Source organism: Leptidea sinapis, chromosome 31 (assembly GCF_905404315.1).
Source record: "Leptidea sinapis chromosome 31, ilLepSina1.1, whole genome shotgun sequence".
Lineage (NCBI taxonomy): Eukaryota > Metazoa > Arthropoda > Insecta > Lepidoptera > Pieridae > Leptidea > Leptidea sinapis.
The window spans coordinates 6,464,670-6,482,291 of record NC_066295.1 but is presented as its reverse complement, the minus strand read 5'-3'; the positions used below and the strand labels follow the sequence as shown (position 1 = coordinate 6,482,291).

Genomic DNA, 17,622 nt, shown 5'->3' with positions numbered 1-17,622 from the left:
AATTTACAGTTTCCAAATTCAGTACTATTTGCAGTCTGTTTATTATACTCATTTTATTATACAGTACCTACGCAAAAGACCACAAGTCATGCACTACACAGCATCTTTGTGCATTACGATTACGATGTTTGATCGAAGCACTTTCAAAATATTCTGCGATTTTATCATAAACTGTATTAAAATAAAAGGGGAAAACAAAAATAAGAATGTGTTCACTAATGTTTACCTATACTAAAGCTCCATATCTTTGGGACGACGTGACAAAAAGGCGAAAAAAAGACGAAATATTGTCGAGTCTGTCACTCCAACAGAATCAAGTCGTCACCTACTATTTCATAGACATACACTTACAAATACAATCGACACTCAAACGGTGTAAAGTGAAACAATATAATGATAAGCAAAACAAGCGGCAACGATATACTGGTCGTAAAAGTTATTAGTTAATTATAGCAATGATACGTGTAATAATAGCTGGTCTATTATTACTTATTATTTGGTCTATATATCTCTATGTTGACAGACTGGAACACCTGTTTCAATTGGTACAACACAGGACTACGTCTGCTGAGCTGACGGCTAGCCCTCAGTGGTGGAGAAGTATCTGCAAAAGATAATCTAAGATAAGTTTCTGCTCAGCTGTTTTGCTTATGCGGATAACACGATGAAACCATTACGAACGAAATGAAGTTTGTGACGAGATGTCTTTTTTTTTATGGAAATGGAGGACAAACGAGCGTACTTTGCTGTACCTGTTGTTAAGTGATCACTGCCGCCCACAATCTGTTGCAACAATAGACGAATCACAGGAGCGTTGCCGGCCTTTAAGGAAGGTGTACGCGCTTTTTTTGAAGGTAACTCACGTCGTATCGTCCCGGAAACACCGCACAAGGATGTTCATTCCACAGCTTTGTGGTACGTGGAAGAAAGCTCCTTGAAAACCGCACTGTGGAGGACCGCCACACATCCAGATGGTGAGGATGATATCCTAACTTGTGGCGTGTCGTGCGAAGGTGGAATTCGGCGGCAGGAATCAGGTTAAACAGCTCTTCGGAACTCTCCCCGTCATAAATGCGGTAGAAGACACACAATGAAGCGACTTCTCTACGCAACGCCAAGTGATCCAGCCTGCTGCTCAAAATGTAACCACAATTACCTATTAGGAATAGATAAATAGTTATAAGTACTTAATATTGTTAACCACATTATATTTATAAACCTTCACCGTCTGCAAAAACTGTATCATATTTAGTATTTAATATCTAGATAAAATCTCTAACTTAACGCACGTAATTTTCAAAATATTAATCTTACTAATAACACTGAAAAAAGTCGTCAACTTTCCTTTAAAAACTTCACAAAGATTTAGAATTCTTCTTGAAATAGAACAAAAAAGAAAAATTAAGATATTCAATTAAGTAGGAAAAACTCACCTTTTCATTAATTTGAAGAACACTCTGATGAACTACATAATCCTAAATGAGTGTACATTTTGCCTCCGTCAGGCGTAACGAAGACAAATTTAAGCTTCGGCGACCCGGATTGTAAGAGTTCTGACTGGATTATTCATGACACGAAACTACAATGATTAAGATACAATAGAAATAAATTTTAACAACGAATATTACGAATAATTTATGTACAGTACTGATGGTGCTATTTTAACATGATTAGATAGAAGAACCCTTTTACCACTGAAGTAATATAAACCTTACAAAATATAAGTCCAAAACTACAGTCAAAGTCTAATATTGAAGTGCATTAAAAAAAAAAATAAGTTGTAGAGACTGCCGATATCAGTGAAGCTTAGAACTTGTAGTATTAAAATTTTAAATTTCATAATGTTTAAAAACAGTTAAATTATTAATTTCATGAATTTTTAAAACTTATTTTCAATACTATAATAATTGAAGAAAAACACTATTTCAACAATGCACTGTATATAATAATATTGACACACTTTACACAATTTATCTTGCCCCAAGTTAAGCATATATAGCCTGTGTTATGGGTTACAAGACAATGATATATTTAATACAATATACTTACTTAAACATACATAAATTCATATAAACATACATATAGGAGGGTCCGTAGCTTCTACGTAAGTCGGTACTGACAAGGAGCCGATCTAACTCCTAGCCAACAGATATGTTTGAAGCGTTTAAGCAAAAAGCAATCATATATCGTGAACTATAAACATGCATATAAACATACATAAATACATTTAAACATGCATGACTCGGAAACAAACATCTATATAGCTACACATTGGCTAAATCCATTAAATTTTACTTATAAGATATACACAGCACAATACGTCAGATGTATAGCTACAGATATATTGCTATAAGCATTTCGGTGACGTCACACACTCAAGGAGTCACGAGATTTTACCCATTCAAAATGTGTCTAACTATATAAATGTATATATTGTTTTTTTATTATTTATTTATCGAGTGCGAGAGAGTCGAGTGATGTGAGCATGTCGGTGATGCGATCCCATAAGATTTTCCCCTACCAAAAAGTGCTCAACGCGGCTAATGAAGAAACTTCACTTCAAAAAATTCAACGACTCAACAATCATAATAAAATTATTATTATAATACAACTAGTATTATTATCAAATAGGATTTTACCAGTGGACGACTTCTTTCCACCGGATTCCCTTTTCTGCTGTTAAGAAGTAATGTACTTAATGGCTTAGTTAAGATTGGCCTCCGCGCTCCGGTGCGCTCAAAGTAGATACTGCACTACCTAAGAACAATTGCTTTTTTATTACGGCAACTATTAGATGCTTGTGTGCGTGGCATCTTGATACTCAATAGCATCTTTCAAATTTTGTAACATACAAAATACTTACTGATGATAATATATGATCCCAGTATCTTTCTTAGTTCTTGTAGTATTATTTTTACAACGTTTTACAACGCAACCCGCAATTTTAGTTTCAATTATTTGGAAAGTTTAACAGAACATGTGGCAAGTCAACGTTTCACATTGTACGAGATTGGCTCGAATACGCTCATTTGGGCGTAGTATTAGTTGCCGCACTTTGCGACGACGCTTGCGGTATCTAGATGGAGCACAGCGGAGACCAATTCATGATCTAAAGTACAAATTACTGGACCTATGGGACTTAACATTTTATGTCTCAAAGTGGCTAGATCAATTCGAATACCGCTTCAAACTTTGGGTTCAACAAGAATAATGTCGCCTTACTCCAAATGTCAACAATTAAAAATGACTACAAACGTCCATCCGGACAAAGGACTCTAATTAAAGGCTAATGCAGTAGCTGACCTATATTTGACTTAAATTAGGTCCCTGACAATGACATCATTTAATTTAAATAATGGCCACTTTGAAGTTTCAAATGAAAATTTAGTTTCTCTTAGCATAGGACAACAAAATTCAAGAGTTTTGTTCATTTATATTTTTGTGTATTTTCATTTCATCTGTTTTTGTCTTTTTCTTTCTTTCATCTGTGTTTAGATGTATGAGTTACAAACGTAGTGAAAAATTCTTTAAATTAGAGCACAAGTTTCTTCAAATGATTAAAACGCCCCGAGTTACGAAAATAACCAATTTAAGCTGTGCTTAAAAATGACTTTCAATGTGATTGAGACTTTAAGCGTTATTAAATAACAAGCGTATCAAGAAACTAACTCACAGTTAAATCTCTTTCTGTTCCTTCAAGGTATCTAATCAAATTTTTTGCTGAAGTTGCGTGTTTATGATCGGTCGTGCACGGTATAATATCGAATTTCACATCAATATGATCAAAATAATATAATCTGTGTTCTAAGGAAGATCTTTTATTTCCATAAAATATTAGTTTTGAGGCGGCTTAACGTGTGTCCAATGTGTCTATGCATCATGGTATATGTCGCAGGTATATTGTTATAGCCGTGTTATTACAACTTCACTAATATTATGGTAGATTTTTAATCGACTTCATTTCTTACTATTTAACAGCCTGGTTCCAGTGACATTGTAATGTCACGGGTACGCAATAGTGTGTTGTATATTTTTCAATTTTACTGCCCCCTAGTTTGAGAGGCCGCCTCTGATTGGTCCTTTCCTTGTATTTATTGAATAATTTTTTTTAGTTGTATAGTAGTGTGATCAATCGGCCTTTGTTCACTAGAAGGTACTTACCAAAATCAAATTTAGATTGTTAATTATAACGCTCTACTATTTGAACAATAATTTTGAACGGAAAATTGTATAAACTTTCCAATTTTTCCTACTATTGTTTTGCAAATTGCGTATGAAAAAAAATTTACATATATCAATCGTGATATACACAGATTTATTATAATATCACTATATATACTGTAACATTGTAAGAAATGAAGTTTATTGACAATCTACCAGTGAGCGCATATTAAACATACATTAATCCGCGAATAGTGACAACGCGAAAGAAGAAAGCGCGAATCAGTAGCTTTTACTGCAATTTGAATATTAAGTACATGATTTACGTATAATACATCGTTCCAATAATGTAATTTTAAATTATTCCCACATATAGTCGAGCTTAGTCTAATTTAACATGAGAGCATTGATAGACCAATTAACAGCATTAATTTGTTGCACGACAGACTAATGACGGTAATTGATCGTGTGGTTGGGCCTTAAGCCGCAACCGTCCGTAAACTGTTGTGACAGGCTTGATGCTTGAGCAGTATGGTGTTAGATGTCAACATTACTTCACTGGTTCGATTCCTGATACAGAATATATAACAGTGTGTCATTTTGTAATGAGATTAGAAATAGATAGCGCAGGGGTCACCCTGAAGGCAGTCATCACCGCTGCTTGAGTTCTCTTGCAACACACATCGGTTGTTGATGATTATTGATGATTTCTAAATCATAACAGTACCTATAACTGATATTTTTATGAAAGTACCCAAGACTAAATCATATGGAAATATCGCATAGAGAAATTAGCCCCATAGTTTTATTACGCGTGGAAGAAGAAAAGAATAAATAAATAAAATTTGAAACATTTATGATCACGCTGAGCTTAGTAACTTATAATTATAAACTTAATTAACTATTTCACCGCGCCTTCTATATATTTATTTAACATGAATAAATACGTTGGTTGTTTCTCCAGATAAGAAAGACCAATTTGTTAATGTCATGATAATAATAACAAGTAATAAATACCAGAAAGTATTGTAGGAATAATCCAATCCCTTGCAATCCATGAAATACAAAGGAATATGTAGTGCTCTGTGAACGGCTGGATCACTTGGCGTTGCGTAGAGACGTCGCTTCATTGTGTGTCTTCTACCGCATTTATCACGGGGAGTGTTCCGAAGAGCTGTTTAACCTAATTCCTGCCGCCGAATTTCACCTTCGCACGACACGCCACAAGTTAGGATATCATCCTCACCACAGTTCGGTTTACAAGGAGCTTTCTTCCACGTACTACAAAGCTGTGGAATGAACTTCCTTGTGCGGTGTTTCCGGGACGATACGACATGGGTACCTTCAAAAAAAGCGCGTACACCTTCCTTAAAGGCCGGCAACGCTCCTCTGGTGTTGCAAGAGACTGTGGGCGGCGGTGAACACTTAACAACAGGTGACCCGTACTCTCGTTTGTCCTCCTATTCCATAAAAAAAAATATCATGTATTTACGTGGCGAGGATGATAATGTAGTTGGTGACATATTGTCAAAGTCTGAGTCATAATGATGGAATTTGTCGTTAGGAATGTAATTTAAATAAATAACATATTTTGTTTTACTGTAATTTTTTCAGACTTGTCTTACCATCCCTTGTAATCTGATTATAACTTAAATGATGTCATAATTATCTAAATAAATAAATAAAATTTATCAATAGAATATGCTCTCTACGTCCGTGACGTAGGTAATAAACGCCAAAGGAAACCCCGCGAAAAGCTACAGAAAGCTTCCAATAAAAAAAAAAACAAAATATATTCATAAAAAAATTGAGACAATGTAATAAAAGTTTCACTTTAAAAACTGTCTCCCTAAGTATCATAGCTTTGGAGATAGAAAGAATAAATATTAAAATCCCTATGATATTGACTATCGGAGGACCATATTTTGAGAAGTTCAAACACTAAATAAACAATTACTTATTATAATGATGCAACAAAATAGGTTTTATTTACATAAATATGGAAAAAGAAAATTGATGTTTAAATACCTTACGTACAGTACAGTTTTAATAAAAGGCTCATAAACATACAATTAATTTAATAATAAGTAGAATTCCATTTTCAATGTTCAAACCAAACGCAAAACATACCCATTAATATTAAAGCTCGGAGATCCAACTCCACTTTATTTGTTTGCCAACATAAAAGTGTCCTCTGAGAAGGTTAAATATTGTTTTAGATTGGTTTTAGTTATAGCCAGTCCTAAACAAACTCATAACAAACGTTTTGTGAATGCAACTTGCTGATAATACATGTCTGTCTCATTTTATTGAAATATTAAATCAATTTTCTTTTATGCTTACCTATTCATTTTATTCTTTAACATTTAGTTCCTATGTTTAATTTAATATTTTCAGTTTAAACTATGTATGTAGGTGGGCTATCGAGAGTGTGTAACAATGTATTTAAATTTCCTAATTAATTGTTAATTCCTACCCAATCTTAACAGTTCACATGTATATTTGAAATATGGTTATAATATTATCTATGACAAATGCAATGTAGACCCACGGACGAGTAAAAAAAGAAGGACTCCGAGCCGTGATATTAGCAAGTGAAGCACCGTTACGCTATATAGGTATGCGTTATAGTGTGTGTGTGTGGTTACGGGGGATACTAGTTACACAATTTTTTCTCCCTTAAATAATCATATACTTATAAAGTATCGTTTTTACACATTTTCACAACGCACGACGGCATTTTTAAAATATTTTATTGAGACGCAAACTGATCTGTCACAGACGATGACAATTCTCATAATGGCCGCCTATCGGCCTATAGTAGTGTAAGTGTGTGCGTGCTATGTATTTACTACTTTAGCGGGGCTATGTATTTACACGTTAATCGGCTTGTTTGGTGCTACACTGTTATGTAATGCGACACGGAGTCCTTTATTTTTTACTAGTCCGTGTGAAGACCGTAATAATTATATAATACGTAGTAGGTACTTACCTATTAGAAAATAGGTTTGTAGTGAAATAAAAAATCCAATATAAGATGCTTTATTTAATTATAATTATGTCAATTGCTATGATATCATAATTGTTACTATGATTGTCACATCATAATTTAATGATAATGATATGCAGTTGCATCGCATCAAGCTACCTACAATGAAACCAAGAACTTATCGATGTGCGTATAAAGCGCCATCTATATTTTGTAAGGCTTTAGATGCAACCTCCAAAGAAATTCAACGTTACGCCGTAAGAGGGCAGGAAACGGAAAATTCTGTGAGCTCCAGGATCCCTTGGTTTTGTCAGGGCTCAATAGATGGCGTTATCGCAAAAAAAAATATTTCAAGAGTAAAATTGAGCCTACGAACTTTTTTACTCTTCCGTGATGGAGCCTTGTTATTGTGAATACAGTTAATAATTCTAAACTATTTTTCATTGAAAAAAAATATTATTAGGTTAGAGTACCTATGCCTTAGTCTACACTACGGCCTATACATTTTTCCTTTCATAACTATAAATACATACGTAGCTATTGCCCGGAGGCTTATTATTGTTTCATTAGAATGTTTTGCTCTATTCGAATATTCATACAATTTTATTAACATTCATGTGCTTATAAAATTAAAAAAAAAAATATTGAGAAGCTATTACGAAGACACCGTATCTATATTTCATGAATGTTAGCCGTGAGCTAGAAATGTAACAATAGTTAAATGGCTTCCCACGGGATTTGCTACGATAATGGATTGAAATACCACCCATCTGAGATGCTATCTAAACAACTTTAGAACTTCCATCGATCAAAGGATTCACCATACCGAAATTTAATACTTGGTCTTAATTGTAATTGTCCTATGTAGTTAATAGGTATTGTACGAATACAGTTTACACAAAAAGTCGTCTCTATTATTTAAAAGTCTGGTATTTTTAAATTTGGTACTGTCATTTGAAAATAATTGCAATTTTTTGAAAGTACTCTATTATTTTTTTAATAAATGGGACCCAATAAGTTCCTAGATTATATTTTTCTGAAACATAAGTTTTTTATGTCACCAACGTTGTTTCTTTCTGCGATAGAGTTCCAGTAATTCAGTAAGTATGTTAATACCTTTCTATTCTCTAGTTCTGAACGATTTAGTTTTTGCTTCAAATTAAGCATCTGTTGTTGCAAGTACCCATTGAGTCAAATTTCTTGTAATTATTTATTTATCGACCCAAAGGCAACAGCAGTGGCCCTATTTGATCTTACAATAGTTTTACATAAATTTTGGTTATTTTATATAAGAAATTAAACGTGTGGTTATTTTTTAATTATAGCGCTTGATATAATGTTCTATTAAATTCTATAAAATTTATTAAAATATTTTATTTTATTCTACTAAATATGATCAAGATAGTTATGCAATATAAATTAACTATTGGACTAAGAAGACTCTGCTTAGGGCAAAGGGTGTACTCAGTGAGTGTTTGTTGTTAAGTGGGATAATATGTTTCCCAAATCGAAGGGTTCTACCCTTAACGTAACGTGGAGGCTCTTAAATAGAAAACCTGGTAGTACTGGTAGTAGATGGAGGAACGGTGGAAGGCACGAACTTTGTTACATGGACAGCATTGAGCAGAACTTCAAAACCAAAATTAAATAACAGAAATAAGACACTCAACTTAATGAAATAAAAAAGCTTAATGATTGAAAAACCACAAGATGGAAGTCATTATTGCAGCAAAGACCCTACTGAAAGTTCTTTCTAAACCAGCTCAATCTCAACCTGGTAGTGGTACGTTTAACACTTGGCAAAAAAACTCTGCTTCCTACATGAAACGTGTAACTTGTCAGCTCGTAAAATTATAAATTCCAAATTCCACATGTCCAAGCTTGCATTTGACACATTGAATTAAGCAAAGCCACCATTTGTTAACAGATTTTCGGTAATTCTCGTTACATCGCTTACGTCGACCCAATTTTATGCTAATCAGCTTAGTCGTGTTATTTATTAGACTATTATTACAAACGTTTCATAGCATTTCAGTGACAAAGTTATTCAACGCAATTGCACGATTTATATTATGATTTTAAGTGGGTTACGCTTCAGGTGTGTTTGATAATTTTGTGTTTATTTAACGGAATGGCGTTAATTGTATTTTGATGACGTTGAAGGCTTTGTAATGTGAATTGCAAATAGGCTATTCAACAAGTCCAGAGATGTGCTAATTTTATAATAAAGATAACGATAAGTATAGATGATAAAAATATGATAGATTTGATTCGAAATGAGGTCCAAAAATTGTCTCACAAGTTTGTGTTAGCTCATTAAAAACTGCTGTTATATTCAAAAAGTTAAGATGAAAAAATATCTTATTATTTTAATTATTAAGATCGTATTTAGTTGTTTGTTAATTAGTGAAAAACTATTAAGATTTAAGAAAAATTGAGAAAAGTTCCTAAAAGATTCCAATGAAAAAGTGATTCCAGGATTATTATTTATTATTTTAATTCAACGCCGAAATTTATTTAGTCTCCGCGCAGCTGTTTCGGTATGGACGCACTACTGCTACCAAGAGTTGATAAAAATAAATTGTTGGCTGTCTTATCCACTATCAGACATGAATTTAAATTGATTGAATTATGCGTTATTTTACGAATATTCATAATTCTTTGAGAATTAATTCTCGATTCCTCGTATAGAGGAGAAACACGTGTCGAATCGGCTAAACACAAATCTTAGCGAAACTAACTCAGGAAAACGCATGACATTATGAATGTTGGAAGACCGAGGAACCGTACATTATTACTAACTTGCGACCAAAAATGGTATAAACTTATTTAAAATTACAAGTCACCCAATTTTAAGTAATAACCGCTTCGCAATAAGAACCGCGTGAGCTGTATTAGGAGGAGATAGTTTTATAAATTCATTAATAAACTTATTTTAATTTGGAAATAACAATGTGTGTGGTCAAGTAATATCCTTATAAATTCACTTGAAGCTCTCAAGTTTATATTCACCGGGACACCACGCTGCCGTAACCAATTGCGCCACCGTGGTGTCCCTAAGCTACCAAACTAGACACCATACAGAAGAGTCATGACGCTTCCGAGCTGGTCTAACGGTCTAGTTAAAATAGTGGCAATGAGTTTCTTGCTACTTAACATAAAAGCTAAACCTTTAATGGTGGTATACGGTAAATTTTCCAATATTGATTTTTGTAAGAGTTTAATTTTTGGGCCTAAATTATAAATGTTTTGTAGTCTTTTACAGCGCCAGTATGGTGTGAAAACAGAAGTGATAACATACTATCGAGTAATCGTTAACATTGTAGCTTGAAGCCAGCGTAAAGTACAAATACTCAACCTAATTACGTTCCATTATATAAGTGGTCGCATTTCTGTTCCCGCAGTGGTATTACCGTCACGAGCGTAAGGGGCAGCCATTGGCGACCACCAGACGCCAACCGGCTCACGTCACGAAAACTGAGCAATTTTGTGATAATCATCGGCACAATGATTATGTTTGACATGCCATTTATATTTCCATTTGTCAGTGTTAAAGTCTAATTGTAAGAAATGATATGATGTTTCGTATTTCATTTTGCAAAATATTTTGCTAGCTTTTGTTTTATCATTTAACACTCAAAACTATTGTAACCAAAAGCGCCAAGTCTTTGTACGTGTACTAGAAAACTTGGGATATTCAGATTAAAATAAAAATGTATTATTTATACACGGACGAGTAAAATAAGAAGGACTCCGTGTCACCTTACATAACAGTGAGGCACCAAAACATGCCGGTAAACGTGTAAATACATAGCCCCACGCCTACACTTACACTAATACAAGCCGATCGGCCGCCATTATGAGATTGCCATTGTCTGTGACAGATCAGTTTGCGTCGCAATAAAATATTTTAAAAATAGCGTCGTGCGTTGTGGAAAATTGTAAAAACAATACTATAAAAGTATTTGTGGATATATGATTATTTAAGTGAGAAAAATTGTGTATCTGGTATACCCCGTAACCGCACACACACTAGCATAAAGGTGCTTCACTTGCTAATATCACGGCGCGGAGTCTTTCTTTTTTTACTAGTCCGTGTATTTATATACCTTAGTGGTAAGGAAATGACACTTGTGAATGTCAATATTATAATTCTTTTTACTAAATTTTTATATAAAATGGGGTAAAACGACAAGAGTTTCACGTGATGGGAAGTGGTGGGGAAACCACTCATGGACATCCACAACTTATGGGTCAAGAGATATGATTTAATTTGGAAGTATGCTCTAAATTTGAAAGTTCCTAAGTAATGTCGGTTCGGGAAAACTGCAGTCAGTAATTGATTTCCACAAGGTGGCTGTTTGAGGCAAGAAGTTTCTCGCCATTCCCATCACGTGAGCCTATTGCACATTTTGTCCTCTTTAATATTTAAAAAAAATATTGAATGCTTTTCGAAAGCAGTTGATTTAAGAAATTGTAATACCTATGTATACACCTGTACAGTTGAATACATTTTTGCTCCAAGCTATCGAATAAAATACAGTTTTATTGCGACTCTAGAGGCTAAGGAAAAATTGAGGACGAAAATTGAATTTACACGGGTTGTCTTTGATGAAGTAAAATAAAATAAAGTTCCTTATTTTGTTTCAGATGTCGGCGTCGTTTGAAGCAGTAGGATTAAGATAGGTGAGTTATTTAAAATGATAAACTGATATTTATTAGTTGATACTGTATAATATTTCAGATTCTGAAAGTAAAAGAACAATTTGAACCTTTTTCTAAATACTTCTGCAAAACTATATTTAAAGCTAGGCATCCCTTTTTTCAATTTATTATCCTGGTTTTTATTTTCTTCATAGCGGCAAGTTTTGGACACTCTTTCAAAATATGTAAATTTTGAGGTACCTACCTGTATGAAGAACCTGGCCTGCTTGGTAACAGGATTCCCAAAAAACCAAGCTTGTGACGTCTAAAAGGTTGGGGACAAGTTTCTTCGCATTTCATACATAAACTCAAGAATTTTATAACAATGTGTATTTATGTGCCATTTCATTCGTTAACCTTTGGCATCTTGCAGGTTGTGCCGTGATTCTGTTGCTATAGAAATTTTAGGATTCCTGATCAAAAATCGCGACAAGTAGTTTTGGTAGGTAGTCTTCTATTGATGATTACCTGAAGATCCTAAAGGATTCTGAACTGATAAAAACAGTTGGAAATCTGAAAATGCAAGACCAGGGCTATATTATGGCGAATGTAGTAACACTTTCAAACCAAACTTTCATAACTTCTACTGAGTGGCTAAAGATTTGTGTGGTTTAACGTTATCGTGATAAAGACAACCCTTTATATTGATAATTTCCGGTCGCTTAATCTTAACTTATTGATTTAATCTCATCGGCTATCGGCAGTGAAGATCTGAATCGATGGGTTTGCCCGGCGGTTAATGCTAATAATGAATAATGCCCTCCCAATTCCGCCATACATACAGCGAAACCTTTTAACTCAGGTTTTATTTGTGAAGCCAACCTTTGACCACAATCTTTCTCGAATTTTCATGACGTACGTGATCTACTTTTCATCACCAGTTATCACTCTCTTCGAAAACGGTTCAGTTTTATTACGTCACAATCAAGAGTCGCAAATGTGTATTCAGTTCATTAGGTCTCTTTCAGTGAACTCATATTTCACCAAAATATGTCGAACTTTTTTTTACTAGCTTTTTTCAAATGTGTCAAAACTTTTTTGTTGTCAATTTCTATAGCTATGTCGTAACTACAGATATAATGATCTTGTTCTATGTTTTCAAAAATGGCGTCCATTTTATATACAGCAAGGTGACCAGAGCTTCTTTGACTCCAAAATTTCCGGAGTATAATGCTAATACCAACATTTTGCTTCTTTTATTGTAACTGCATTGTGTCCGTTAATTCAAAAAAAAAATTTTTCGTTAGTTGCATTTCATTTTTCATTTTTACTATACAATTTTAAAATATATCAAATTTCTTCATTAGATTCATTTTGATAGAAAGAAAGATAAATGAAAAGTATCAGGAAATATTAAAATACAAATTTGTCACCTTTTTTTGAAATTTTATTTTCGAATGTCATCGAAAGTAGCCAGATGCAAATAGTACAGCCAAACAGATTTTATTGGGTTAAGTTTTTACACCACACTTTTTACGAACAGGCTTTTCCCTCAAACTAACAAAGCAATGTTGGAATTCGATGAAATTCAGGAACCACGTTAAACATTCGAATTCCTTTTTGCAACGGCGAGGGAAGCCGTTTACAGAGTACTAGATCCCCGACAATTCAAACAGCTCCGCGGCAAATGGTTCAAGCCGATATAGAGTTGCGCCAGACCAGATATGAGAGCAAAAATGTAGGTGAACTTACGCCCTGTAGATTATTTGTAAGCCTTATAGATTTATGTCACTCTATATATTCCCAGTTTCTTTGAAGCCAATCTGACTTTCAACTACGGCAATTATTCGAAATATTTTAATATTTCGTGGCGTATTTTTGTAGCAGCAGATACGGTAAGGCAATTATTTATTTATTGACGAGTTAAGTATTTATTATTTTCCTAAAAAAAAACAAATAACAGGTTTGCAGGACGTATCATACTATAGGGTCACTTTATGATGATAATTTTGTTGCTGTCGTGATTTTCGTGTTCAAAACTAGTTGTTAGTACATATTTGCTTCAAAATTTAATTGCGGAATAATATAAGTGAAATCCTAATACGTAGGGTAAGACAATTTGAAATTAATAATGTAAAACAGTTTTCAAATAACTACAGCAGCCCATAAGCTGCGAAATTCACCCGGAAATCCTAACGAACAAGAAAGTTTTATGCTAGTAATACGAAATGTTCCCTAAACGTCAAAGCTATGAACTTAACAAGTTCCAGATTATTTAAGCCTGTTGTTGTCTTGCACATTTTATTTATCTATTTCTTTTCAATGATTATGTTTAACCACTGTTTTATAATGTTTTTATTTATGAGTTATGGGAAGTGATGAGGCAAAAGCCCATGGACATCCACAAAACCAGGGGTCAAGAGACGTTGCCAGCCTTAAAGGTGGGGTGCTCTATGCTTGAATTTTGTATCGGTTTGGGAAAACTGCAGCTGGTAATAGATTGAAAGATGCGAGGCATGATGTTATCGTCGGCTGAGGATACTGGTGCTGTGATACATGTTATGACCTGCCTCCATCGGTGCGCGTTCATTGCATCTCTGACAACCGCGCAGTATTTATTCGAGGGAGAGCTTTTCACTTGATCGTTCCATCTTTAAGGTGACCGTCCACGATCAGTTTTTAAAGGTTCTGATCTCCTATCCCCAGTATGTGACCGAAATAGGTATGGATTCTCTGCTGACAAATTTTAGAGTGGCGGGCTTAAACACGAAGTGCGAAATATTCGTTTCATTGCTGCACTTGCCTGATATACGTATCATGCGCCATCAGTCCCACATCTCGAATGCTTCTTTCCATTGTCTTTCTTGACGTATCCACTCCATATAGGAAATTTGGGAATATAAGAGCGAGTATTAACCGGGTCTTTGTGGCAAATGTTTTCCAATTATATCAAATATCTAACACAAAGAAAAAGGTGGGTTCAGACGGTTCACTCGAGTGTATGCTCAATCGAAGTCTTCATTTTTCTCTCATTCCATATTCACATGGTTTAGCTGAAGTGCCATAGGAACATCTCTACATCGATGCATCTCTTTGTCCGTTTTGGAAATAGTTTAATTTCTATTTTTATTTTATATATTCATAGTTTAATATCATTTAATCAAGTAAATTAAAAAAAAAAAAAATTAACTCATTAACAGCATCAGTTATTATTATAATTATATTTTTGATAGAATTAATCGCTGAAATTCCTGAATAAATCAAAGCTAAACACCATTTTGACGTTCGTTTGCTGCGTGACTCGAGATACAATGGGCGAATCCGAGTGAATGTTCTCTCTATCTCCTAATACACCATCGTTGGTTAAGTTGATTAATGAATTCAGAACTCTTGTTTCATTTTTCCTTTCTGAAAAATGATTCATCTGATATCTCCTTGCGGAGATGTCCCCAAAGATAGACGTTTACCCAATAGCCAAATCTATTTCTTATCTATCATTCTATAAAATGCAATAAATTTTGGAATAACATCATTTATTCATTCAGATCAAAAAGTACATGTCTTATGAACTCATACCACAGATTTAGGATTTAGTTTAGCTTTAATTACATGTTTAAAGAAACCTATTGGTACTCCTATATCGATATATTTTGTATCTTTAAAACTTTATAAAATATTTTTTTTTCCTTTTTGATTCCAGACAATGGAATCAGTCCCCAAAGTATGAGCAGATGAGTTGGATATGCATGTTTGTATGGTTTATAGTGAGTAATTCCACTACAAATGGGCTTGGATGAATTACTAGGCGGTGTTAATTGTAATTTGAAGAATATTGTTTGATTTCTTTCTTTACTGTTTTAAATTTAAGCCCTTCATGAAGTTCATTGTTATAAATATATATATACATATTATTAAAATCTAATTGCCCGTCATGTTCTGCTAATTTAAAGATTTTGTTTTCAACAACCAATCAAGTGCCATCTGCAAATTGGTACACTGAGGCTTTTCTGATTACACCCCACATACCATTTACATATTATAGTATTAATTGTAAAAAAAGGTCCTTAGATTGAAAATTGAGCATTACCGCTTAGTGTAGGTATCATAGTGCTTCTAGTGTTTAATATTCTCACTGATGTACAACGATTATTATGATAGCTTTTGATTTTGTTTAGAAATGGTGAACAGGTGGTCTCCTGGTCAGAGAGCGAAAGACTTCGATGCACTAGCTTTAATTACACAATAATGATACGACAATAATAATAGTAGAATGGAATTTCAGTATCTAAGTTTAAAAAACTTTTTGTCATCCAACTTCTCCTCGTCACAGCACGTACGTATGGCCTTCCAGAACAGCATAATTTTTATAAATAAAGCAAGCCAGCGTACACATTTGTATGCTACCAACTCAACAAGACTTTCAGGAAGAAGTCAGGGTTGTATCCTTGTATTTAATAAGCATGTAATCAATGTGTTCAGGACATTGTCCTTTAAGTACGAACCGTAATTATGCTGTTGTTACTTAATTTATTATTCAGGACATAAGTGTCGGTGTTGCGCTGTGTACAAAGCAATTTATACAGTCCAAGCTAACTAATTGTTCGCGATTACTGTAACTTTATCATTACGCATACACGTTGAAATAACATTACGTTATGTAGCAATAACTGGTTTTTCATTTGCATGTCCTGGCAATCAATATGCTTAATAAATACCTACTTTGAATCTAGATTAATAAGCTTATCTAATCTAGTAATTAAGTAATATCCAAAAGAGTAATTCCAGTAATATTAAACTCTTTCTGAAATATATTTTTGATAGCTGTAGTATAATCTACACAATGGAAATAGTTACTGACAATATATTCTCATTTATTGCTATAAAAAACGTTAAAGCAAGTTAATAATCATTAATTATTCTTTAAATATCTTACTTTTTACAGCCTTTGTATTAGCTTCACATATATCCATATATTGTGTAATGGAATCTTTAGACACGATTGTCATGTTGGTTTGAATTGAACTTGGCTCTCCAAACTTATTAAGGACTAATGACAATACCTTTACCAATACCAATGTTTAACCTGATTCCTGCCGACGAATTCCACCTTCGCACGACACGCCACAATTTGAATCTGTTTTATCATTTATTATATAAAAAACAAAGAATACTAAGAAGTTTCAGTGTTTTCAACCGACTTGAAAATCGGAAGGAGAGACCATCTATTTTTTAATAGTATTATTTTTGCATACAACATTTGAAGTTAACGTTATTACAAACTACCTGAAGCCAATACATTATTTAGAATTGACAATATATAAAGTATCTATCATATAATATTTAAGTATATCTTAATTAAAAGAATACTTCAATAACAGGCTTTATCATTGTATCGTACGTTTACTATAGCATATTGTATATTCTCACGTAACAGTACTATGCTCGCATTTAATTACAGAGTATTATATCGCAACGAGACTAATTTTCTATCACTGAACATGAAAGGCTTTGTGACACGCTCAAAGGAAACGCCGATTGCGCCTGTTACTTGCAAGCAGTTGCCGTGGAAAGGTACAATCGATTTATCAAAACCCTTGTATCTTTGTACTTGATATTATTAGGTATGTAGCTGCTTAAATACAGAGAAATGATTTGTTCTATGTTATCACTGTCCATGTTCCGATCACCTTAATACGATAATAGTTATCTTTTGTCGTCATTTATGAAATGGGATATTGGGAAAACACTAACTTAGTTAAAAAAAATTGAAAAATAAGTGTTTTTTTATTATTTAAATTATTAAGATTCTACCACCGTTATTTTTTTTT

The 17,622-nt window shown here is 33.6% G+C and overlaps 1 protein-coding gene across 1 annotated transcript in view; it reads left to right on the top strand.

Annotated features, from left to right (window-relative positions):
* Window positions 1-17,622, top strand: part of LOC126974077 (semaphorin-2A) — a 537,897-nt gene that overhangs the window by 174,740 nt on the left and 345,535 nt on the right. Inside the window, exon 2 of the mRNA XM_050821480.1 lies at window positions 11,801-11,836. The gene's annotated coding sequence lies outside the window, so the exon portion shown is untranslated. The remainder of the gene's footprint in view (window positions 1-11,800; window positions 11,837-17,622) is intronic.